Below are 23,811 nucleotides of genomic sequence, written 5' to 3' on the forward strand. Positions count from 1 at the left end.
TATTGTTTTAATTTGCATTTCCTTGATGACATGATGTTGAGCATATTTTCACGTGCTTATTTGCCATCTATGTATCTTCTTTGTGAGGTGTCTATTAAGGCCTTTGTACATTTTTCAATTGGGTTGTTCATTTTCTTATTGTTGAGTTTTAAGACTTTTTGTATATTTTGGATAAGTTCTTTATTAGAAGTCTCTCATAAATATTTTCTCACAGTCTGTGGCTTGGTCTTCTCATTCTCTTGGCATTGTCTTTCAGTGAGCAGAAGTTTTTAATTTTAATGAAGTCCAGCTTATCAATTAGTACTTTCATGGCTCATGCCTTTGGTGTTGTGTCTAAAAAGTCATGGTAATGCCAAATGTTGTCTAGGTTTTTTTTCCTATGTTATTTTCTAGGAGTTTAATAGCTTTCCATTTTACATTTAGATCTATGATCCATTTTGAGTTGATTTTTGTAGAGGGTAAGATGATTGTCTTAACCCCCCCCTTTTTTTTTTTGCATGTGACTCAAACTGAGCTTCTGGTGCTCATGGCCGCCCTTCTGGCTGCAGCCTTGGGCTACTTCGCCAGGATCCACCGGCACGAAGCCAGGAGTGCTTCTTGGAGCAGGTCACCTCGGGCATCAAGATGGGCCTCATCTTCAAGATGGCAGAGGGCGGCTTCCTATTGACATGGATGTGAAGATGACAGGGCCTGATAATAAAAGACTTTATAAAGGAGACCGAGAGTCCAATGGGAAATACACATTTGCTGCTCACACGCATAGAACACATTAGGTTTTGTTTTAGCAACAGGATGTCTACCATGATTCCAAAGATAGTGATGTTCACCATTGATAGTGGGGAAGTCCCCAAAGGACAAGACATGGAAATAGAAGCTCACCAGAACAAGCTGGAAGAAATGACTAATGAGCTGGCAGGGGTGATGGCAGCTGTCAAGCATGAACAGAAGTCCATGGAAGTTCAGGAGAGGATGCACAGGGCGATCAACAACAACACAAACAGCAGAGTGGTCCTTTGGTCCTTCATTGAAGCTTTTGTTCTAGTTGCCATGACACTGGGACAGATCTACTACCTGAAGAAATTTTTGAAGTCTGGAGGGCTATGTAAGAAGCCTTTTTTGGGGGCGCCTGGGTGGCTCAGTCGGTTAAGGGTCTGCCTTCAGCTCAGGTCGTGATCCTGGAGTTCTGGGATTGAGTCCCACATCGGGCTCCCTGCTCAGTGGGGAGTCTGCTTTTCCCTCTGCCCGTCACCCCTCTGTTGCTCTGTTGCTCTCTCTCTCTCTCTCCCAAATAAATAAATAAAATCTTTTTTTAAAAAAAGCCTTTTTTGGATGATCTCAAAATCATAATTCATTGTTTACCAAACATCTTGGTCGTACTAATGTCATTAGTCTCTACATTTTTTTTTTCAGAATGGTACATATGTACAGTTATGTACTCACAGTGCATGTTTCTCTGTGATTAGTAGATATTGGGGAAAACAGCTTTTTAGAAAATTTGACACTCGGAGTAATTTTTTATTTGAATTCTGCCTCCATTATACAGGCCTGTCAGAACTCAAACACTGTGAATGAAATATAGGTGTATAGTCCCGATTATATCTTCTTTTCCTTTTGTTTTCATGATAAAATGCAGTCTGTTCAGACTAGTACTTTGCTGATAGTACTTTAACTAAAATGACTGCATTCTTTGGATCCTTTATCTTACAGTTTGAGTCATTAAAGATTCATTCTGTTGAGTCCTTATGAGAAAAAGCAGTCTGAATCTTGACATTTTCTACCCATCCTATTGGCAGAACTCTGACTGGAGCTTATGACCAGGCTGGTACTTTTATACTTGTCTGTCTTGTGTTTTTCTTTAAATTTTTTTTTTTTTTTTGACAGATAGAGAGAGAGAGCACAAGCAGGGGAGATGGTAGGCAGAGGGAGAGGAAGAAACAGACTCCCCACTGAGCAGGGAGACCGATGTGGGGCTTGATCCCAGGACCCTGAGATCATGACCCTAGCCGAAGGCAGACGCTTAACGACTGAGCCACTCAGGCACTCTGTCTTGTGTTTTTCTTTGAAGATAAGACCTAACCTAACAACATTTTTCCACCTAAATTTATATGTTGAACCTTCGGACTCAAAGACCTCCAAACTGAATTAATGACACAAGCAGCTAATAACAATTTGTTGGTTTCTACCTAACCTTGTAAGAAGTCTCTACTAAAGCCAGTTTTCTGGGTGTTCCAGCAAACAGTAGTTCTTCTCTTTCTCTGCTGGCTCATCTGCTTTCTCCACTCCTGTCATGTAGGAAGTGTGCATTCATATAATTGGAAAAAACTGGATTTCTGATGTCAAGGGTTAAAGTCTCCTGAATTTCACTGCCATGACATACAGCCACTATTTTATTTTTGATCAGTGGCATTTTAGCCACTGTTTATTTAGGATACTGAACATCACTCTCAGTACTAGGATTTCGTTTTTGTTTTTCTTGGGACTTTCTTTATTGGCACATGTGAATTTTGTTTTTTTGTAAAATGAAATGACTTTCTCTTGGTCTCTGATGATGAGTTTAAAATTAAAGGAGCATCTGGTTGTGGGGTATAATCCAGGATTGTATTGTGACTGATGTATACTAGTTACTTATATATTTGTTTTGGATCTTTACAAGGGAAAAACTAGAAGTAATGAGTTTTATATAATTAATTTAAATTTGTTACAGGTTTTCATGTTCAGGATAAACAATTTTTCAACCCGGGGTGAAAATACTTGCAACAGCATGAGGTGATTGTATTTTACCTTAAGATAACTGTTGCAATGCCATTTGGGATTTGTTTTGTTTTGTTTTGTTTGTTTGTTTTGGTGTGTTTGAAAACACTGCAATATTTAGTTAAAAGATGTAAACTTAGAGTTAGTTGTTATCTAATCTGCCCTGGTTCAGTAAATAAATATTTCTTTTTAATAACAAACAAACAAAATTGGTTCTTGATGGATAGTCAGGGATCAGTCCATGCAAAGAGAGAGGTATAGAAGAGAATGTAGCCTGGTAGACTTGCAGACTATGACTTAGGAAGGAAGAACAGAATGGATACAGGCGGGCAGATTACATGAAGTTTTATGTATCACAGAAAAGGATTTACTCTAAAAAGGAGCTATTTAAGATTCTCAGGTAAGAACAGGGCATGAGCATACTTGTGTCTTCAAAAAGACATATCTCCTATGCTTTACTAAAGAGCTCGTCTCCAACCCTGGTGATGGGACCCTGGGCATACGAAGTAGGATAATAACAGACTTTAGGTAAGCAAAGTGAGCACCTCCCGGAAGATGGAGAAATTCAGCACAGCGATGCATTGACACTTTGCCACAACAGCCTGGCAAGAGTGAAAGAAGAGTTTGTGTTGTATAGACGTGGCATTCTAATGTGGCATAATTCTTTTCATCCCTTCTGCTAAAACATGTTGAGACCCCCTTTCCAGCCCAATGAGAGCACGTCTAATGGAAGTGCTAAAGGCGGGCTCAGATGGAGTGAGGGGCAAAAAAAAGAAACAATTAAGGACTACTGTGAATCATCCACTTAACAATCTATGGGTTTTATTTTAAAGGACATAACAGACTTTCTTTCCGGCAATAGCAGGGACGTGAGGGAAATGGCAGGATGAGTTGACCTACGTAGTAGAGGTAAATCTGGACAGTTCCTGCTCTTTGAGGGGCTACTAGTAGAATTGGTTTGCAGATCCGTGCCTGCCAAACATGCATATTCTAAATAAGTTAGGTCCATCCTCTCTAGGTCTGAATTGTATCACACCTCTGTCATTTGTTCTCCAGAATAAGGATATTTTTTATTTGTTCTGTTTTTGTTTGTTTCTTATTGTTGTTTTTTAATAGAGATCATGATAAGGGGTCTTCAATGTTCTTTTTATTTTCTCTTTTTTCCTAGGAAAAATCACTGACTCACAACTATATATGTCTGCTTACATCCCTGTGTGGGGGAGGAGAAAGGGTTAGATATCTCTCTAATTTTCTCATTCAGAAAATTCAGGTTTTCATGGGAGCACAATTGAATATATAAATTGAATATGTAAGTTAGGCTGTGAATAAAAATAAAGTACTTATATTTATTAATCATACATACTACGTAAGAAATTTAGATTTCTTAGACATTTTTAGAAATTCTCACAGAAATTCTCACATTTCATGAAATAATTTAATCAAACTCTTCACATACATTGTTTATATCAATGTCTTTCTACCACTTAAATCCCCTTTAGTGTTATTTAACAGGGTTTTCTAGGCCATACTTTTCATGTCTGTCTAAATTGTCTGAGTTGTAGAACTTCTGAAATCTGTATATAAGATGTCACAGGGAATTCCCTTGTTTAAGGGTTTAATATCTTGACATGACACAGAATCAAAATGTACTAAAAGGACATATATCCAGAGTTCCCCGCCCTGGAGTCAAAGCTATCACCAATTTCTTCTTTATGTCAGTGGAATTAAAATTTTCATTTAAGTAATCATTAAAGTTGTGTTTAATTGCAATTTTGATGTCACACCATTAAGAATAATCATTGTCTTTGATACATTAATCCCCCCCCCCTTTTTTTTGGTAGCTTGACTCAGATGGTCTAAAACTGTCCTAGATTGGGGTAAAGGAGCCAGGACTTTATATACACACATTGACCAGTCTTTGGATATGATTTATCTCTGAGAACAGTCTGTGAACTTGGATGAGATGTTTTTATTCAGCTGTGACTTTACTGCAAGATGTCAGCTGTCAGCACCCCTAGCTGCTGGGAGAATGGTGCTTTAGTCCTGAAGAAGGCATCTGGATGGCAGAGCACAGCCTTGGTAAACACAGCTGGAACATGGGGGATGGATGGTAGTTAGGTCCTTAGTTGACCATCTGTCCACACAAGCTGCTGCTGGTCTCTCCTTTGTCCATCCCCACATGGCTCATTGAGGCCCACAAGCCCAATATTGCTTCTTTCTCATATTTGGAGTGCAAAAATCCTCTCATGAGTCTGCCGATGGCCCTTTCTGCCTAAACACCATTGTAGCTTTTGTCTTCCCACGCTCCCCCCCCCCCCCCGGAGACCTTTACATCTCGTGGGATATTTCTAGGAAATTGCTTCTAGGTCTCCTCTACTGACCAAGGGACCTTCTGTTTCCCTCTCCTCTCAACCACAGAGAAGGAATGAGGAGGTGTGGAGAGTGGATTTTTTTCCTAACCTGGGGAAAATCTGTCTCCTTTCACATTTATACAGTGTTTCTCATTCACCAAAATACTGCACCAGTTCCATGATTCTTTTAAATTCTCCCTAAGGTCTAAGTTTTTAGAAGTTAAAAGTCAGAAAGGATTGTAGGTTACTATTCCTTTCCATAAAATGCTTTCTTTCCATTCCTCTAAATTAGTGAACCCAGAATCACTTTGCTCCTAGAACTGGGCAAGAAGACCTAAAAAAGTACTGGAAGAAAAACAAAAACCAAAAAGCAACAACCCAAAATTAACATCAGAAAAACACCACAGTCACTATATTTGTACTATAGGGTGGTAATGAAATGAAAAGAAGGGAACAGTTTCAAGAAATAAGAAGGAGAGAAAATCCACAGGACATTGTAAATCTTCATCACATTGCGTTCAGATTGTTTGTGGTATAGTTTCTCCCTTACAACTCAGTTCCTTAAAAGTAGGGATTAAGTATTTTCATTAATATATCTCCAATATCTAGGGGGTACTTATCATGTAATAATATCCTGTGTGTCTTATTCAAATTTCAAGTGACTCCAAAGTTACCTGTTTCTAGCCTATTTCCCTGGTTCTCTAAAGAAAAACTAAGTACTCTCTCTTCTATTCTTCCACATATAGTATATACACCTGTATTATATATAGCATTCATGAGTTTTCTTTGTGATCGTTTATTTACATCATCTATCTCCTGCATTAGACCAAGACCTCTTCAGAGCCAGAAGATATGAACTATTCATCTTTCTTTAAGTGATATTTACTGATTAACTGATTCTTAAATCCAGGGGTGACATTCATAGTTACAGTAACATAGATGAGTTATTAAATTCATGATATGTGCCACTGACACCTCAGTCTGTAGCAAAATTTAACTAATTTTTTAAAAGCAGAGAAGTGGGTCATATATACTGGAAATGTATATATTAAGTTAGTTAAATCATGAGATGGGTTTAAATTTCAGCTCCCTGGAACACCTTACCTAATCAGAACAATTCATTATCTTAAAATTGCCATATAAACAAGATTTTTTTAAAAGAAATCCCAAATGACATTGAGGTTTTATCCTTTTAATGTTATTATGAATTGGATTTTAGAGGGTATAAGGTCGTTTTACCAGTAAAACATACAACACATTGTCACAAGAGGGCAGCCTTTTAACATGAATTGTTCCTCAACCTGTATGCATTCCTTGAAATTTTAAGACAGTTACTTAAAGCCACACAAGTAAATAATAAAACAATACAAAACATTCAAGCAGAGACTTTGCTAAATTTATGCATGTTGGCTTTTTTCTTCCTTACAACTGACAAAAAATATTTCAAATCTATAAAGAAAACAAGGTCTGAATCGTCTCATGTAGAAAGATGGCTTTACACAGATTATACCTTTCATACATCAAGTCGGTGGTAGGTCAATGGCTGAATTGAGTGCACCGAAGTTTTGTACGACCAAATGTGTCCAACTGAGCAAAGGCAAGCTGGAGGCATCCATATATGCTGGTATACGTGAAATTATATAAGAGTAATTAGACAAAATGAAGCAGATGCCTTTCTGTAACACCTTTGGGCTTATATCATAAATCCTGTACAACTGGTTATTAATGGCTTCAATGTATGAATTGTGAAATACAAATGAAAGCACTATACAGTAACAATAGCATATAATTTAAATTATATAAGCCTTTCATTAGCCATGGGCAAATTAATATCATTGGATTGCTTGTTTCTAATGTTTAAACTTTTAAATGTCCAAAGATACAATGCTATTAGATATACTGATAAAGACTAAATTGCAAGATGTCTTGGTGTATGGCTGGGCTTGGTCTGTAACACAGCTGAATAGAGTTACTTCTCCCAAAGTCATGAGACATTTCCAGGAGTAGCACATGGTGTTATAACCACCTAATCCCACCTTGCCCCCACCTTGCTCCAATTTGGATTTCTTTTCTTACTGAATTGGAAACTCTTCCAGCCAACTGTGGCTTCACAAGCCCTCCAGGTGATTCTTTTTTTTTTATTGTTATGTTAATCACCATATATTACATAATTTGTTTTGGTGTAGTGTTCCATGATTCATTGTTTGTTCATAACACCCAGTGCTCCATGCAGAATGTGCCCTCTTTAGGGTGCCTGGGTGGCTCAGTTGGTTAAGTGACTGCCTTCAGCTCAGGTCATGATCCTGGAGTCCTAGGATCAAGTCCCGCATCGGGCTTCCTGCTCAGCAGGGAGTCTGCTTCTCCCTCTGACCCTCTTCCCTCTCGTGCTCTCTATCTCTCATTCTCTCTCTCTAATAAATAAATATAATCTTTAAAAAAAAGTGATATTTAAAAAAAAAAAAAAGAATGTGCCCTCTTTAATACCCATCACCAGCCTAACCCATCTCCCTACCCTCCTCCCCTCTAGAAACCTCAGTTTGTTTTTCAGAGTCCATCATCTCTCCTGGTTCATCTCCCCCTCTGACTTACTCCCCTTCATTCTTCCTCTCCTGCTATCTTCTTCTTTTTCTTTTTTTTTTTAAATATGTTGCGTTATTTGTTTCAGAAGTACAGATCTGTGATTCAACAGTCTTGCACAATTCACAGTGCTCACCGTAGCACATACCCTCCCCAATGTCTATCACCCAGCCACCCCATCCCTCCCACCCCCAACCACTCCAGCAACGTTCAGTTTGTTCCTGAGATTAAGAATTCCTCATATCAGTGAGGTCATATGATACATGTCTTTCTCTGATTGACTTATTTCACTCAGCATAACACCCTCCAGTTCCATCCACGTTGTTGCAAATGGCAAGATCTCATTCCTTTTGATGGCTGCATAATATTCCATTGTGTATATATACCACCTCTTCTTTATCCATTCATCTGTCGATGGACATCTTGGCTCTTTCCACAGTTTGGCTATTGTGGACATTGCTGATTCTAATTGAGGACTATTAGCAGCTACTGGAAGAGAGTAACAAAGGACCAATCTCCCTGTATGGTTTGAAGACTGCATCTAGTTTTTCAGGCTTAATACCTCTCTTTTATCTGCAGGCTGGCCCTTTAGCTGTCCTCCCCTCCCCCTTTCCTGCTCCTGACACACCAATATCCAAAGGCTGTACTTGCCTCCCTCTCTCTAGGACCAATCCTGACCTATGGCAGAAAGGATTGAAAGACCTCGTTTTTTGAAGTTGCATTTGGGCATCACCTCTGACAGTTATAATAATGAGACAGAGGAGTCTTTCTGTGACCTCGTCCTGGACACTGCTGTCAAAAAATAGTGAGGCGCTTAATCAAACTAAAGTATGTCATGCAGTGAGTGGAGTGACAGGGAGCTTCATAATGATCCTGTGGACCTGAGATAAGAAATGTGTGTTCTACAGACCTGGCAGATCTGAAGAGGATCTGTGGTTGTGCTTGGGACAAAGTGGGCACAGCAGTGATCTTCAGGGACTAATGACTGAGACCGAAGGAGTGAGTCTATCTCGGTGGTTAACATTCGGTGCTACTTCCAGCCCAATGTGAAATCTTAACAACTAGGAAACTCTCATCTGGTCCCTGAAATCTAGATGCAGTTCTGGGAAGAGGATGGAGGAGAATCTGAATTGGTAATTAAATTTTGCCACCTAGTGGCTATGTATATGCCATGTACATGGGACTAGCCACTGTCATCCATTTGGTGGCAATTTACAGCAAATCTCAACCTTGTACTAGGAGGGACTAACTTTCTTAGTAAAAAGTAATCCTTTCCTTTATACATTTATAAAATGATGGAAACATCACACACCTGCCAAGCCATATGCAAACATGGAGCACACTATGGTCTTTACCCCTTAAGATTAATAACATGTACACAGCTGATCTTCATATGAGATGGAGTGGAATTTGTTTAAATTAGTGAGATTTTAAAAATCTTTATTTTACATACTGATAACAAAAATCATAGTAACTCATCAATTTTCAATCTAAAATATAAATTTTTAATGCATTTTTGAATTTCATTAAACTTATTTTATATCAAGGGAGAAGCTCATTAAATTTTTTGGAAGAGTTAAAGCAAAAGTTTAAAATACAAATTACTAGGAAGGTTGGATAGAATATCAGCAAAATATGTAAAGTTGTATTGAAAACATTTCATCTTACATAATAAGGCACTGAATCTAATCACTATAGGCCATTTTGGTCTCAAGCTAGAAAAAAATCTGATTAAAGCTGAAGAGAATTACGAATGACAATATTTAAAAAACTTTATATGTGCATATATATACATATAAAATGTATGATACGAACTTGGTTAACTTTTCACATTATCTCTATGATTTAAAGCCTTATGCCCCATTAATCAGTATTTTATGCATTGAATGTAATTAGATAAATTTATCCATTTGTGGCTTAAGGATTTTAGATGAGCAAACTCCAAAAGAAATATTTGTAAATTAAATATTTTGGAAAGGCATTGATAATACATTTTTAACACCAAAAGATTATTAACCTAAAAATTAAACCATTTCTATGCAACGTGGTATAGTCATTTCCTGTGTATTAGTCAAGTTGGGGCCTAAATGTAAAAGCAGTAGGGAATTCCATGGAATGATGTAGCTCCACCGTTGAGACTTGAAATTTCTTTTTGATTCTAGACTGATGTACTTCTCTTTCTCTCTTTAAATGAACAGCAAAATTACTTAGGTAATTTTCAGCTAAATTCCTGGGTCTCGAATATAACTAAAAACATAATCTTTTATCAATAAGTATTGGTTAAATAAATGGATATATTGTACTCTCTAAGTAACTAAGTGGTCAAGTTTATAGTTAAAACTTGCTTTTATACAGAGAGGAAGAGTAGAGAAATTGAATGAGGTGGATGTAGTTGAACAAGACAGAGGTTTTTAAGTCTGTAAATCTTCACGGTGGAAACATTGGGGACTTTAAAACAAGAAAGTTAGAAGTCTGAGTATTATCCATTAAGATATGGATTCAGTTCTTATGAATATTTTAAATTTTTCAAGAAAACCTGTGGTTTTTAAGTAATGGAAAAAGCAAATGATGTGACAATAAACATTCCAGTTAATTTAGAGAATTTAATTAAATTTTGTGTTTAGAAAGTATACAATTTAACCAATGCTTTTTCCTCTCTATTCTTCCTTTTGAAAAAAAAATTCTTAATCTCTCTTCAAGTTTACTGATATTTTCTTCTACCATGTTCAGTAAGCCTACCTAGTAGATTTTTCATATTCAATACTGTATTCATCAGTTCTAGCATTTCTATTTCCTTTTTTTCTATAGTTTATATTTCTCCCTGGAAAGTCCCCATGTATTCATATGTATGACCATCTATTTCTTTCATTCTTGAACATACTTATACTAGCGAATTTAAAGTCCTTGTCTCCTAATGCCCAAATGTAGGCCATCTCAGTGCATCTGTCCAAGGTCTACTTTTTTCCCATGTATTATATTTTCCTATGACTTTTTACATCTAGCTATTTTTAATTATAAAATGGATTTGGGGCCAATCCATTGTAGAGACTCTGGGTTCTGATATTTTTCTTTGAGGAGTGACTCTTTTCTAGTATTACTTATCTATCTGTGACTCAAACACCAAACCTTCAAACATTTCTAGTGTGCAGCAGTTGAAATCATTGCTCTGTTCTAGTCCCTCAGCTATTGCTTTCTGCTGGGGTCTATGGAGTCTCTTCTATGCATGTGCAATTTAGGGGTCATCCATAATCTCTATGGATTTTTATGAATATTTCAGATCTTCCCTATCTGGGACATTCTCTTCTGTGACTTTCATTTGAATGGGATTCTCTCCCACTCCACTTAACTTCCCAGCTCGTCTGTTTTGTTAGCTTGGAACTCTGTACCCTTACTCCTCATGCTAGAATAAAATTGTTGCTCAGTTTGTAGCCATCTAGGTCTTCAAGACTGCCATGTCATCGGCTATAAAACCATGATAGTGCACACTTAACCAGAGCAGTTTTCTGCCTTTGATGATCAAATACTCGGTCATTGGATGAATACTTTGACACTTCTGCCTACTTTCTGTTTTTTTTTTTTCCTCCATAACATCAAATGTGTGTGTGTTTTTAAATGTTTTGATAGAGTTTATAATTTTTTCTTCTGCATTTGGGTTAGTCACATATGAGCTCCTATGCACATCATTGTAAAGTAAACATTTTGTCTATCATCTTTTGGAAAACCTCCCTATATTTAAGGAAATTTCCAAGCTGTGAATTCCTCTGTAAAGTGAAACAAGGCTCAAATCCCCTATTTCCCTTGTAGGCAGATGTGCCCTTGAAACTTAGGCTCAGCTAATCAGCCATACTCACACATTGGAAAGTAAAAAGTGATAAGAGGCACTGTTTATAGATATCATCTTATTTTATTTATTTATTTTTTTAAAAGATTTTATTTATTTATTCATGGAAGACAGAGAGAGAGAGAGAGAGAGGCAGAGGGAGAAGCAGGTTCCCAAGGAGCAGGGAGCCCGAAGCGGGACTCGATCCCAGGACCCTGGGATCATGACCTGAGCTGAAGGCAGACACTCAACCCTCTGAGCCACCCAGGCGCCCTATAGATATCATTTTAATTGATGCAGGCAAGAAAACAACAACCAACTTTTACCAGAGAATTCTGTCCTCAGTGATTGTTTTTCTGTGGATAAGTGGTTAACTTTATGGTATAGAAATAGAATTGGTGTGGTGGTAATGCTTGATTCTGATGATATTCTGGTTTTGTCCTTTTTTTTTTTTAATGTTGATTCATCCTTTTTTTCTGGTCCTGTTATCTCTACAGTATACAATTTCTCCTATACAGTTTGATTCTGGCTTTTTGTTTCCCAGCATAGACCGGACTTTGATGGACAACATTCTCACTTTTGAATGAAAGAAAGGGTTTTGGTTGACATTAGACAGAAATAACAACAAAGAGGAAAATTAGGAAATCTGTCATCTTAATAACATTATATTGATGAAATATTGACAATGCAACAATCCTCTTCTAAAAAATAGCAAGTTTCTACTGTTTCTCATTATCTTCAAAACAATATCATTAAATATGTCTTCTACTACATGAAGGGTTTCCAGAAATATGCAATACTTAATAGCATCCAGATCATTAGGGGGGAAATGACTAGAAGAATCAAAGAGGTAAGCACTTGGAGGTAATCTAGATGGAACACAGTGTGTGCATGGAGCCTTAAAACTTTTTATCATGGCATTTATAAAATAAAAGTTAGGCTTCTGTGAACCTGCTAATTAATATGACTGTCATAGACATTTCATTAACCTAAACAGTTTAGGTTTCCTGTAGATAGACCACAGGCATTCTCATCTTTAACCTTTCCATAATGTTTCCTAATTACAGATTTCATTGATTCTTAATAGCAGTGGGACAATAGTGGTTTATAAAGTTATGTTCTAATTTTTTATACCTTTTTTTACACTGATATGTAAAGTACGATTTTTGCCTTTCATTTCCCCTCTAGAGTTAATTATGTGTTCTAGGTAAACAAAAATTCCTGATCATGCTACCACTGGCTTAAACTTTACAATGAAACTCATTATTTCCATTTATTCCTAGCCTGCATTATGGTGATATGTGGCTAATTAGTTGTCAAAATGTTTTTTGAGAGAGAGGTTAAAGAGTTCTTCAAATAAATGTCAACATTAATTTATTTACCTGCATTTTTAAAAAAGTTTTCTTTTTTAACCTCAAAGGATACTAATGAAGTTAGGATATGAGTTCTCTCTGGTTAATAAAATTGCAAAAGTTAAAATGGATTATTTCAACTTTTTCCAAAACAGTGAAAAATGTTTAATTTTTAAAGGCTGTCTTATGTCTGTTTTATTCAAAGGGGTCAGCTCCTTCATTTAGCTGTTTTCAGAATTTGAGCAACCTTTCTTTCTTCTGTTTGATACAGTTACTGACCAGTCCAGGCCTCCAGGTTTGCTGGTACATATGAAATTATATAAGAGTAATTAAACAAAATGAAGCAGATGCCTTTCTGTAACAACCTTTGGGCTTATATCATAAATCCTGTACAACTGGTTATTAATTGCTTCAATTTATGAATTGTGAAATACAAATGAAAGCACTATACAGTAACAATAGCATATAATTTAAATTATATAAGCCTTTCATTTTCAGGAAAATTCTTCCAAAAGTGCATATAAACAAACAGCATATAAAACCTATAAAGAGTTGCCTATGGATGAATAGGCAAAGACAACTGTGAATAAAACAATGTTTGATAGAGATGCTTTTTTTCTATATGTAGTATCTTTACGTTGAAGTGTTTCCAGAAATATATAATGCTGCAGGTCACTGATCATGAGGAACAGGCAAGAGGCAAAGGATAGAGTGAAGGTGAAAATGAGGAACAAATAGAAAGTGGAATTGTTTTTATAAGACAATGATCAGATGGGAGGTAATTTCAAAACTTGACTTTACCAGGTAGTATTTTCTAAACGTACCATATGATTTGATCACCTGTGTATGTATATTATGCCATAAAACAAGCCATAAAGGCTATGTATTATAATCTCAAAAATGGTTGACAGTGGATGAATTATTTATACTTATATTAAAAGCAGTAATCTTGATTTTTAAGGGGCGTAATGACCTCCTGAAACTATCCCCCAGTGGATTTTCTAGGGTGTCTCGCTGGCAAAACTCAGCCCCAAATAGCTACCTTCATCAAAGTGTATAGAACATTTAGTTTCGTTTTCAGCAAGTTTCAGCAAGTTGATGTCCTTACAAGTTTATAAGATGAATACCTATCAGAATAAAATATTAAATGGTACAATTAATTGGATCCTACAAGTGAAAAGCTAGGCCACTATAGTTCTTCCTTCTTAATAATTGATTTTTAGAAATCTTTTTATTTATGTCCTTATAGGTGGAGCAACACTCTTAAGACTTTCTTGTGAGACCCATAGCCACCAATATATCTGCAATTTATAACTAATTAGCCCACCTGCAGGGGGCTGGTTAAATTTAACTGGAAGTAATTTCCTAATTGGCATATCCTGGAATCAAAAAAAAATCTAATAGCATTTGTAAGAGGGGAATAAGCAGAAAATTGATACCTATATAAACTCTATTGTGTTAGGCATAGAAGAATAAAAATAGATTTTCTTTTCTTTTTTTAAGATTTTATTTATTTTTCTGACAGAGAGAGAGAGACAGCAAGAGAGGGAACACAAGCAGGGGAAGTGGGTGGGGGAGAAGCAGGCTTTCCGCTGAGCAGGGAGCCCGATGCTGGGGCTCAATCCCAGGACCCTGGGATCATGACCTGAGCCAAAGGCAGACTCTTAATGACTGAGCCACCCAGGCGCCCGCCTTTTTATCTATGGATTCTCTCTTTTCAATGTTCTCTAGATGGCAGTAGGTAGGGCTGCTCTTGGTGTGGGTGGAAAATGATGTCATACATATGCAAGACTTAACTGACCAGTGTCTATACCACTTCACTGAGTTCTATTTTTTGTTGTTTAGGATGGCAGTGGGAACATAATAAAAAGTGATAGTTGGGAAATTAATGTAAGAGGCTTCTGGAACAACAGAGTGAATGATAAAATCGAATGTGAACAAACAGATTTCAAGAAAACTGTTCGGAACATTAACAATTGATTTTTAGAAATCTTTTTATTCATGTCCTTACAGATGGAGCAACACTCTTAAGCAACACTCATAACTAAAAGTTTCTGTTTGCAATGGTGCTATAGTGTCCATTTCCCATCAAGTTCCCATAGTAATATCTCATAATGAAAGAATTAATAAATGATAGTATTGAAGTGCCACTGTGATTTCAACGAATGAAAAATGTGTTTGCTAAATTCTGATCACCTGAAATGGGAATTCCTTCCTGCTCACATGTCTGTTCTCCTGAAACAAGGCAGCTGCTGGAGAAGGTAGAATGTCTAATAAATCACCAGGTGATTTATTAGAAGATCACCTGGTGTCAAATGAGGCTAATTTTTATGTTATAAAAACAGGTACTTTCGGGGCGCCTTGCTGGCTCAGTCAGGAGAGCATGCAACTCTTGATCTCAGGGTTGTGAGTTCAAGCCCTACGCTGGGTATGGAGCCTACTTAAAAAAAATAGATTAAAAAAATACATGTACTTTCTTGTTAACCTCTCAACAGAGCAGGCATTGATCTGTCTTGAGTGTTTCTGCACTTATTTTGGACAAAACTTGGGTCATGATTTTCTACCTCTTTATCATAGAAGACAATATTGAGTTTGGGAAATATTTATTTATTTATTTGTTTGTTTATTGTTATGTTAATTACCATACATTACATCATTAGTTTTTGATGTAGTGTTTCATGATTCATTGTTTGCATATAACACCCAGTGCTCCATGCAGTATGTGCCCTCTTTAATACCCATCACCAGGCTAACCCATCCCCCCCAGAGTCCATAGTCTCTCATGGTTCGTCTCCCCCTCTGATTCCCCCCCTTCATTTTTCCCTTCCTATTATCTTCTTTTATTTTTTAACATGTAATGTATTATTTGTTTCAGAGGTACAGGTCTGTGATTCAACAGTCTTACACAATTCACAGTACTCACCATAACACATACCCTCCCCAATGTCTATCACCCAGCCACCCCATCCCCCCACCCCCCACCACTCCAGCAACCCTCAGTTTGTTTCCTGAGATTAAGAATTCCTCATACCAGTGAGATCATATGATACATGTCTTTCTCTGATTGACTTGTTTCGCTCAGCATAATACTCTCCAGTTCTATCCATGTCGTTGCAAATGGCAAGATTTCATTCTTTTTGATGGCTGCATAATATTCCATTGTATTTATATACACACCACATCTTCTTTATCCATTCATCTGACGGACATCCTGACTCTTTCCATAGTTTGGCTATTGTGGACATTGCTGCTGTAAACATTGGGGTGCACATACCCCTTCGGATCCCTACATTTGTATCTTTGGGGTAAATACCCAGTAGTGTAATTGCTGGGTTGTAAGGTAGCTCTATTTTCAACCCTTTGAGGAGCCTCCAAACTGTTTTCCAGAGTGGCTGCACCAGCTTGCATTCCCACCAACAGTGTAGGAGGGTTCCCCTTTCTCTGCATCCCTACCAACATCTGTCGTTTCCTGACTTGTTAATTTTAGCCATTCTGACTGGTGTGAGGTGGTATCTCATTGAGGTTTTGATCTGGATTTCCCTGATGCCAAGCGATGTTGAGCACTTTTTCATGTGTCATTGAGTTTGGGAAATGTTCTTTTTTTAAATTTGAGTATAGCCGACATGCAATGTCACATTAGTTTCAGGTGTACAAATTGGTGATTTGACAAGTTTATGCATTTTGTTATGTTCACCACAAGCGTAGCTAATATCTCTCCTGTTCCAGCACTATTATCGCATCATTGTACTACCCTGTAGTATGTATGCTACAGTATACATTATACTATACCATTATACTCTGCCTTTTATTCCCGTGACTGACTCATTCCATAACTGGATGCCTGTATCTCCCTCTCCCCTTCACCTACTTTGCCCAAGCACACACTCCCCTGCCTTTCTGGAAACCATCAGTTTGTTCATTGTATGAACTGGTCTGTTCTGCTTTTAGTTCACTTTTTTAAAAGATTCCACTTATGAGTGACATCATATTTGTTCTGTTACTACGTGATGTGAATTTTAAGTGCCATTTAGAATAGTCTACCTTCTGGCCATTTTATTTGTCAAATTCTGTGTAGTCAAGAAGCATAGTTGGAGGCCCTCACAGACATCATTATATACTTATAGACAGATAACTATACATGTATATGTGATCAGGAAGGATTTTGACCTTTCTCCTAGATCTCTGGGTTGGGGAGCTGGGCATATGTAGTTCTTTCACATGTCCTTCCAATTATCCTTATGTAGACTTTCCAGGGGCTTGCATTTGGGAACCACTGATGAAGGAAATCACTAGAATTGCTATGCTCAGGCAGATTCTTCCATTCTTCCATGATGCGATGGTAATTTTCCCAGTCCAATGTTTTGCTTTTCAAATTGTAAATTTTGAATATTGACTGATAAGTTTGTTCCCATAAAATAACAAAGTTTGACTCAAGTGAATTGTGTTTTATGCTAAAGCCGTACAGACTCTGAATCACTGTCCCCTCCCCTTATGGCCTTCTGTTTTCTAGGTTGTAGGGGAAGATTAAAGCCACTCCCCTATATTTTAGTCATGAACCAGAATGATTAAAGCAAACGATCCACTTACTAGAAACACATACTCCAAACTCAGCATCTAAGACATGACAACCTTTGAAAAGGCACCAATTTCATCTTCATAGCATTTATAACTACATTTGCACTCATATTATTGGTGTTCATAATATTTAATTAAATTTTGTGTGTACTGTGATAACAGAAAATAGTGTATATACAATGAGGAACCACCGAGGCACTCTTAGTGAACCTACAACTCAGTGGTATTAGCAGAAATGTCTGGGTATAACAGCAAGAAACCTGCCGGCCAGAAGTGTTGAGCAGCTTTTTAGGCAGAAAAATAATGTCAATCCCGGAAGTAAAATGAGTATTGGTCAGTTAAAATATCAAGTATCAATGATAAGTTTTGCTGAGGTTTCTACTAAGAAGGAAATATAACATTGCAAAATTTCCTCTTTACCTCTCTGGCTATTTCTTACTTGTTAATATTTTGTGAAAGTTACTAGCAGCCACTGTGTCATCCAAGATCTATGGGTCATACTCAACATTGATGTTTCCCTCTACCCCAATGCACAATTGTTCTACATAGCCCACCTCCTCCAACTCCTTAGCCTCTCTCTAACCTTTTCTTTACCTCTCCACTCTGGATAATTGATTTTTAGAATTTCATGTTACTGGAAGTTTTGCCTCCTTTCTAAACATCTTCCACACTGCTGTGAGGGCACTATAAGACACATGTGTAAGCATGTCATGCTTTTATACCACATCTCTCTATGTCTTCCTATAAGCCACAAGGAAGAAGTCCAAAAAGCTTAGCAAGTTATATAGATCCTGTTGCGATACAATTTAATTTCCTATGTAGCCTTCCTTCCTGCTTTTCCTTTTGTACCATTTTCTCCAACCTTATGGAGCTAATGAACTTCCCTACATGTTCTCATGCCTTCTCTCATCTCCAAGCTCCCTTGGCCTAAAGATATGTCCTTTCCCTATCATCATACCCATAGCATCCTCTAATTTACTTTTATTTCTAATTTTTTCATTCTTTTGGGCACAGTGCAGTATAACCACTTTCAAAAATTTTTCTCTGATATTCTCAGTCTGAATTAGGCACACGCAGATGAAATTCTGTATATTTACCATTCTGGATTTTACTTGTTTGTCAGTATATTAGGCTGGAAAATATCTCCTTGTAGGCAGGGGTTGGGATGCATTTATCCTTATTTCCATCATGCCTAACATGGGACCTATGGTCAAATACATATTATAGGACCATAATTCCTGAGGACAGACACACATATTGTAGGGACCCATAAATTCTTGAAATAAGTGAAAATGTGAGAAATTGGAGGAGTCAGTAAACTTGACATCTCTGTGCAGCTGAAGAGCAAGAGTAGAAGAGGTGATGGGGATATCTGAAACACTGGGGAAGTATAGTCAGAAAATAAAAGAAATTGATCCTAGGTGCTTAGAGGTGAAGAAGTTTGGAGAGAAATACTTGAAGATGTAGCTCAGGGAATGAAATAGGTAATACAGCCCAGTAACCAGATTCTACCCAGTACTAGCAATACCGTCAGGGAACTGCACTGGGGCAGAGAGCTGTCATAGGATAAACAGAATTTGGGATTAAATGGAAGGCTAAGAAAGAGGCTGATAGTCAGTGGATGCCAGACTCAAAAGGTAGAGAGATATGACTAGATGCCACAATCTTCAAAGAAGATATTTTTACACCAGGAAGAAGGAATAAGTTTGGAATGTGATAAAAGATAAATTGATAATCATTTTCTAATGTGATCTGAGATACACTAAAAGCAGAGGTGTTGATGGCAACCTACATTTTGTTTACTGGCAATAGATTTTTAATATCTTAAAAACTGCCTTTGAAGACATAATCAATTTTACCCAATAGCTGTGAGGGTCTACTCAGCTGCGGACAGAGGTTGTTGATACCTCTGATTGGATGTTATTGGTATTCTCTGAGGCATGGGAAATTGATCTCACATGGCCAAGTGATGTGGCTGGAGTGCATTAGTAGGGCAATAATGATATTATAATTGTAATAATTTACATACAGCAGATTTTACATGTGTTACCCTTTAGAAAGCACTTCAAATACATTATTACTTTATATTGTTTTCCTTCACTGTGTTTGTCTTTCTTGTTATTGAACTATCATACTTGCTGACTTCAGAAAATGTCTTCTCCCTATAATATTCAATCATCTCCTTCTCTTTGTCAAAACTTTTTGTTTTAAGACTTGGGGTCTCCAACAGAATATTTCTGACAAACCTCATCAGTTTCCAGTCACTGACTCACCATTGTGATTTCACCCTTCCCCTTCTCAATTTAACAGAGCTTTAAAATATGCTTTCCAGTCAAACGGAGTTGTTTCTATGGTTTTACATTTCTTCCTGGTGCCTTTATAACATTCATGTTGACATTGATTTCTATCAGACCATGAGCTACTCAAGGTGAAGAAAATGGGACAAGATGGCTAATATTTGTCAAAAGTCAGTACAATTGTAAGTGTCCTACAAGCATAAATTAGCATAATAGCAGCTCATAAGAGAGGCACAAACTGATGCATATGTAAAACTAAGGCACAGAGAGGTAAGGGAGCTTTCCCAGAATTGCACAGCTACTCAACGGATGAGCTAAAATTTTAATCCAGAGCCTATGCTTCCAACCATCATTTTACTGTTCTCTAAATTATACTTTACTATACTGTGATTTCAAATATCCACTATGTCACCGATTAGCTGACTGTCATTACAACTTACTCTCTATAAGACTCAATATTCCTCTCTGTAAAAATATAAAATCAGTAAGTATCTCATAAATTTATTATAAGCATTGCATGAAAGAATGCGTGTAAAAACTTTAAAAGAATTAGAAGATGGTAAGCTCTTATTTTCTCGATAGTATACCAATGTTGTATATGGTTGATATTAAGAGACTTTTGGCTCAGTAAATGAATAAATGTTAGTGCTTAGTAGTATTCAATGTATTATTAATATAACATTAATAAATGTAGTTATTTCATTATTGACTGATACTCATTTTTAGTGTTTTTTGGTCTTTGTCCAGAGATTTTTAAAACCTTTTCAATAGTGTATACATTTCTTAAGTTGATGGAAGGATTTTTATAGGCATTTTATGTTATGCTTTCCTTAGTAAATGCTAAATTTCATCATGCAGGAGAAAGAGATTTTTGTTTTTGTTGGTATATGGTTAATATGTACTTGTACTCCCTGTGTGGTGGTTCCAATTTAATTGGTTTTTAGAATAAAGCTCACTACTTACTATATGTTTTCATTATTGAGAATTTGTTTTAATATATTCTATACATATATTGTGTCATTCTTTATTTCCTTAAGTCTTTTACTGTTTCATAATCATGGCGTTTGAAATCTCATAAGATGTTATTTGGGGGCTTGCTAGAAATGTCATTTACATAGTAATGGCTCAAGTTTGTAGCATCTTTAAAGCATAATAGGAGATAGAATTCATAGAAGAGTAATAAACATCTCTCTTTGGGGTATGCATTTGTGATTGGTATGACTTTGCTCCCAGAGGGAAGTTAGCAATGCAGCAATATGATTGTGTGTACAAGAATAAAAATAATAAGTAAAAATGAACAAAAAAAACTTTCAACTTCAACACAGAACTATTATTATTATTATATTTTGTCAGAATCTAAAGTCTGTGAATGCTAGACATGTGACCTCTATGTTTAGCTTTGAAGTGGCATAAACTGATAGGATTTTCAGAACATATCTAGGTGAATAATCTGAATCCAGAAGGACATTGTTTAGACACCTACTCTTAGAAAGTGCTCTAGCTGAGCAGTATCAAGCAAAGAATCCTTGTTGTGCAGGGCTCTCCCCTTCCTCCTGTGGAGTAGCTCTGGATGTACACCTAGAAAGTTAAGTGGGTGTAAATCACACATGACCTGCAAAGAGAGATAGTTTAAAAGAAAGTGCTAAATTTAATCCAAAGGAATGCCAAACCAAAAAACAATAAGCTTTCCATATGTTCTTTTCCTCATGGGTGCTACTCTCAAGATGGCTTAAATGCATTAGAATTCTATAAATAATTACAAAACTCTTCTTTAGTGATATCCAAGCAAGCTAAATGTTCTTGCTCTGTGAGCCCAAGCACAAAAACACACGGTTTCCTTTGGAGATCGCAAAGGCAACGTTTACCAAGTAATCAGTTGATTTCCCCCATCATGTTCACATGTCTATATCCTTATTTAGAAATTGGAACTACTCAGACAAGGTCCACTTGTGTGAGGTCTCTCAGAAACCCAGAGCCTGAGTGTTTTAATCTGCCTATAGTTTGCATGAGAAATCAGAACCTTTACCTAGTTAGGAAAAGAAAGAAAACATATTCCCATTTCCAACTTAATCTAATCAGAAGATTGGAGAGGTTTAGCCTTCAATATATTTTGTAATTCTGGTAACAGAATGCAAGTAAAAAATTTCAGCTAACTTTATAGAGAGCAAGTAGAAATTATTTTTAAGACTGAAATTATAAAAGAAGAAATCTCTGGTATTAAGGATAAGGGCCTCAAAGGTGATCTAAAATGTGTAATTGTGAGTTTAAGTTGGGGGGAGATAGCATTAGATTCTTATTGCTATAAAAGTCCAAGTGTCAGATAAATACACTGGATCAAAAAGTCTTCTAGGAGTGATATTGAAAGCAATGTTGGTGAATTTGAGAGAGCCATGGAGAGGGGTTGAGATGCTAGAACTCAGAAGGTAGGTAACTATCCCAGGTTTAAAAAAGAAGCAAATGAAGCTGGTGCAACCACTCTGGAAAACAGTATGGAGGTTCCTCAAACAGTTGAAATTAGAGCTACCATTCGATCCAGCAATTGCACTACTGGGTATTTACCCCAAAGATACAAATGTAGGGACCCGAAGGGGTACGTGCACCCCAATGTTTATAGCAGCAATGTCCACAATAGCCAAACTGTGGAAAGAGCCAAGATGTCCATCGACAGATGAATGGATAAAGAAGATGTGGTATATATACACAATGGAATATTATGCAGCCATCAAAAGAAATGAGATCTTGCCATTTGCAATGATGTGGATGGAACTGGAGGGTGCTATGCTGAGTGAAATAAGTCAATCAGAGAAAGACATGTATATCATATGACCTCACTGATATGAGGAATTCTTAATCTCAGGAACAAACTGAGTGTTACTGGAGTGGTTGGGGGTGGGAGGGAGGGGGTGCCTGGATGATAGACATTGGGAGGGTATGTGCTACAGTGAGCCCTGTGAATTGTGCAAGACTGTTGAATCACAGATCTGTACTTCTGAAACAAATAACACAACATATTTTAAGAAAAAAGAAAAAGAAGAAGATAGCAGGAGAGGAAGAATGAAGGGGAGTAAGTCAGAGGGGGAGACGAACCATGAGAGATGATGGACTCTGAAAAACAAACTGAGGGCTCTGGAGGGGAGGAGGGTAGAGGGATGGGTTAGCCTGGTGATGGGTATTGAGGAGGGCACATTCTGCGTGGAGCACTAGGTGTTATGAACAAACAATGAATCATGTAACACTACATCAAAAACAAATGATGTAATATATGGTGATTAACATAACAATAAAAAAGAAGCAAATGGTGAATTCCAAATGTCAATGAGCTTCTTATCGATCCTGAGCACAATTTCAGGAAGGTCCATTAAATGAGTGCTTTGAGAACCCTTTGGATAAAAGGCTGACAGCAGAGATTCGCTAAGAATGAGTCACGAAGTGACTCAGTTAAGACCTATGGAAAAAAGTAGATTTTAGACATAGACAATCTGGGTATCTCCAGCGTGGACTTACTGTGGGGCTACCCTTTGCCTCTGCCCACAGCTTCTCCCAGGGAGTATTTCCAGGGAAAGGATGGTTGTCCTGTGATCTAGAAATTTATGTTGGTTGGCAAATACATAAGTAAATAATAAAATAAAACAAAACCATAAACTATCCTTTAGGCTGCTTTATGCTCAATTATTAGATCATATGGATGTGCCTTTAACAGGAAGCACAGAAAGCCCATACAGCAGACACTATTAAAGAGAAAACTTTCTTTCTTTCTCTTCTCTTTAATGTCCTTCAAAAAACCTGTTATCATCTCAGTAACTATATTTTTTTTCGGTCTCAAAGTACTTATCAAATGTTTCTCATTATGGGGGCTGTAGCTTTTGAATTATTCAATTGTTAGTTAATAAGAGAGTGCATAATATTATAGATCATAGAATACACACTTATTACATGAGACATTCTCAATTTCTCTGGTTAATAATAGAACTCCTATTTCATACAGGAATTGGACACCGTAGGCTTCAGTAGGCCCTGCTAGCCCTAGAATGAGTAATGATAAATCTAAGCCAATGGTTTTCAGCTCTATGTGACTTAATACCTCTAAG

At 37.0% G+C, this 23,811-nt stretch overlaps 1 pseudogene; it reads left to right on the top strand.

Moving 5' to 3' along the window:
• The first annotated feature begins 463 nt into the window (after window positions 1–463).
• On the top strand, window positions 464–2,745 carry LOC114217837 (transmembrane emp24 domain-containing protein 2 pseudogene; annotated as a pseudogene).
• The last annotated feature ends 21,066 nt before the right edge of the window (window positions 2,746–23,811 follow it).

Source organism: Eumetopias jubatus, unplaced genomic scaffold (genome assembly GCF_037043125.1).
Source record: "Eumetopias jubatus isolate StellerSeaLion01/CBP00866 unplaced genomic scaffold, mEumJub1_p1.0 scaffold_1, whole genome shotgun sequence".
Taxonomy (NCBI): domain Eukaryota; kingdom Metazoa; phylum Chordata; class Mammalia; order Carnivora; family Otariidae; genus Eumetopias; species Eumetopias jubatus.